Raw genomic sequence first — 3,330 nt, 5'->3', positions numbered from 1 at the left:
ACACCACGTACACAGGCACCAACGCTGGGGTGGGTCTGGTCTTCGTGAGCTCGCTCTTCCTGGGAATCATCGGCTTCAACAACGCCATGCCCGTAGCTGCCGAGGAACGTACAGCTTTCTACCGCGAACGTGCGTCGGAAACGTACAACGTGAGTGCTCTAAATCTGCAGAAACGCTAGCGATGTACAGTATGTGACGTGGTGGTCAGTGGGCAATGCCATGGGAGCGACCAGCCAGTTCGACTGGTCAGATTATTCTGATATGCGTAAACTTATTCTTTTTTAAGATTGCGTGTCTTTATATCATACTGCGATCATATTGGTCCAAAATCCCATGGATTCGCAAGAATCAAGCTTTTATCCGGAAATTATGATTATGGGGCGCTGTGCGAAATTTACGACCAAGATAAGAATTAGAATTCATAGACTTTCATTGGTAGTTACAGAGAAAATTAGGATTTGATAAAGATAGGTTTTGGGATGGGACCTGGATATCTCCGTGAGTATCCAGTTGTCTGGAACTACTGGTTGTGCGGCAGCTACTAGCTTGCTGCCGCCAACTCTAACTGATTAATCACTTCTCAATCTGCTTTCGAGCAGCAACTCCTCTCCTCCCCTACAACTGTCTACGGCACCGTACTCGCCGTCTCCGCTCCTACACTTCCTCGCTACTTCGTGACATAGTAGCACTGGTCGTGTCAAGCTTCGGTTCAAGTCGGGCATTCGTGGTGGCATATCTAAAAACGAGCTGTCCTGAGATATTGGTGCCAGCCACATAGCTGCCTCACCACGAACGGTAACGTTCAGTGACTTGTTGGTGTAGTTGCGCACTAGTGTGGTACACACAATCGGAAACCCTTTCTGGTGGCCTGCGGCTTAACGCTTTCACGTTTTACGTGGATCCTAGTTCCGCATCAGATATTAACGGAGTGAACATCCGATTAGATGCTCACTGTTTGTTCTTGATCTACATCCGTTGGTACTGCATCTGTTTCAGTGTGCTTATTTATGGGTAAGCGAAAGCCTCGCCAACCCGAAGATCCGTGTGTAAACAGCACAAAGTCCTTGACTGATCGACACAAGCAGCTCTATCAGCTTCGTCTGGACTTGTGGCTAACAGCGGTAAAGCAACTTAAGCTCGTCCGCCTCATCCGAAACGAAATTCCGGATTCTAAGGACGCTGCCACCCGGAACGTCATTCACGACTTCAGTAAATTGCTCAAGAAACGTATTGAACAAACCCAAGAAATTCTTGAAGGATCTTTTGATCACTCCATCTACGTAGACAAGAAACGTAGATTGTAGGAAAGAACATTGATCGGAACGTTTTTTGGCTTCGTTTAACTTCGGGTTAGGGCTCTGGTATCTTAAGAGACTTGCGCTGAGAAGTCCAGCTTGCAATGGCTCAAAGAAGGAGTCGTGCAGCAGAGCGCCCGTCACCAAACCCTCGTCCTCGTCACCAGAGCCGTGTTAGTGCTCCGAGCGACGCTGAAGCTTCTCAACCCACGATGCGAACAAATACAAGATCGCAGGCGTCAAGTGAAGGGGCCAGTCCCAATGCACCGGCTGATTCAGCCTCTCCTGCTACTGATACTGCTCAAGATGCGGCTGGACCTGAGACCATGTCCATGCAGCATCTGCTAGTATACATAACGCAGCGGCAACAGTAGTATCAAGATCAGATGTATGCAAACACAAGCCTAAATGCAACAAGCTAATGCGAGATTCGAATATCTCCTTGCCGCTAGGGGTGAACAGAAGAAGAAAGACCATCTGATGTATGAAAGAAAGTATGGTAAAGACATTGAATTGTGGATCTTTGCTACCGAGCAGTACTTCGCAAGCAGACGTGAGTTAACGAACGAGACCTCCGCGTGCTAAATAGTTCCGCTTACCATTTTTGGTAGGTTTGTGGACTTCTTAGAGGGACTTTTGGGTAATCAAACCAAAGGAAGTTGGAGGCAATAACAGGTCTGTGATGCCCTTAGATGTTCTGGGCCGCACGCGCGCTACACTGATGCGTTCAACGAGTATACAACCTTGATCGATAGGTCTGGGTAATCTTGTGAATGCGCATCGTGCTAGGGATAGACTGTTGCAATTTTCAGTCTTGAACGAGGAATTCCTAGTAAACGCAAGTCATCAGCTTGCATTGATTACGTCCCTGCCCTTTGTACACACCGCCCGTCGCACCTACCGATTGAATGACTCGGTGAAAAATTGGGACCGTGAGTCTGTTTGCTTTATTGCGAGTGGATTGATGGGAACTTTTTTAAACCTCGCCATTTAGAGGAAGGTGAAGTCGTAACAAGGTTTCCGTAGGTGAACCTGCGGAAGGATCATTACCACACCTAAAAACTTTCCACGTGAACCGTTTCAACCCAATAGTTGGGGGTCTTACTTGGCGGCGGCTGCTGGCTTTATTGCTGGCGGCTACTGCTGGCGAGCCCTATCAAAAGGCGAGCGTTTGGACTTCGGTCTGAGCTAGTAGCTTTTTTATTTTAAACCCTTTACTTAATACTGATTATACTGTGGGGACGAAAGTCTCTGCTTTTAACTAGATAGCAACTTTCAGCAGTGGATGTCTAGGCTCGCACATCGATGAAGAACGCTGCGAACTGCGATACGTAATGCGAATTGCAGGATTCAGTGAGTCATCGAAATTTTGAACGCATATTGCACTTCCGGGTTAGTCCTGGAAGTATGCCTGTATCAGTGTCCGTACAACAAACTTGGCTTTCTTCCTTCCGTGTAGTCGGTGGAGGAGATGCCAGATGTGAAGTGTCTTGCGGTTGGTTTTCGGACCGACTGCGAGTCCTTTTAAATGTACTAAACTGTACTTCTCTTTGCTCCAAAAGTGGTGGCATTGCTGTTTGTGGACGCTGCTATTGTAGCGAGTTGGCGACCGGTTTGTCTGCTGCGGCGTTAATGGAGAAATGCTCGATTCGTGGTATGGTTGGCTTCGGCTGAACAATGCGCTTATTGGGTGATTTTCCTGCTGTGGCGTGATGGACTGGTGAACCATGGCTCTTTAGCTTGGCATTTGAATCGGCTTTGCTGTTGCGAAGTAGAGTGGCGGCTTCGGCTGCCGAGGGTCGATCCATTTGGGAAATGTTGTGTACTTCGGTATGCATCTCAATTGGACCTGATATCAGGCAAGATTACCCGCTGAACTTAAGCATATTAATAAGCGGAGGAAAAGAAACTAACAAGGATTCCCCTAGTAACGGCGAGTGAAGCGGGAAGAGCTCAAGCTTAAAATCTCCGTGCAAGTTTTGCGCGGCGAATTGTAGTCTATAGAGGCGTGATCAGTGTGGGCGCTTGGGGCAAG

General features: G+C 47.9%; 3 non-coding genes across 3 annotated transcripts; all 3 read left to right on the top strand.

Moving 5' to 3' along the window:
* Positions 1–1,852: 1,852 nt before the first annotated feature.
* On the top strand, positions 1,853–2,344 carry PITG_33012 (the record flags this gene model as incomplete). The annotated part of the gene is made up of 1 exon (XR_009934406.1): positions 1,853–2,344. It is a non-coding gene; the product is annotated as an 18S ribosomal RNA (ribosomal RNA).
* Positions 2,345–2,565: 221 nt separating this feature from the next.
* PITG_33011 lies at positions 2,566–2,720 on the top strand. Its single transcript, XR_009934405.1, has one exon. It is a non-coding gene; the product is annotated as a 5.8S ribosomal RNA (ribosomal RNA).
* A 306-nt stretch (positions 2,721–3,026) lies between these two features.
* Positions 3,027–3,330, top strand: PITG_33010 (the record flags this gene model as incomplete). The annotated part of the gene is made up of 1 exon (XR_009934404.1): positions 3,027–3,330. It is a non-coding gene; the product is annotated as a 28S ribosomal RNA (ribosomal RNA).

The sequence above is a fragment of the Phytophthora infestans genome, genomic scaffold (genome assembly GCF_000142945.1).
Source record: "Phytophthora infestans T30-4 supercont1.7 genomic scaffold, whole genome shotgun sequence".
NCBI classification, from domain to species: Eukaryota; Oomycota; class Peronosporomycetes; order Peronosporales; family Peronosporaceae; genus Phytophthora; species Phytophthora infestans.
The sequence above is the reverse complement of the archived record's forward strand: the minus strand, read 5'-3'. Positions and strand labels throughout refer to the sequence as shown.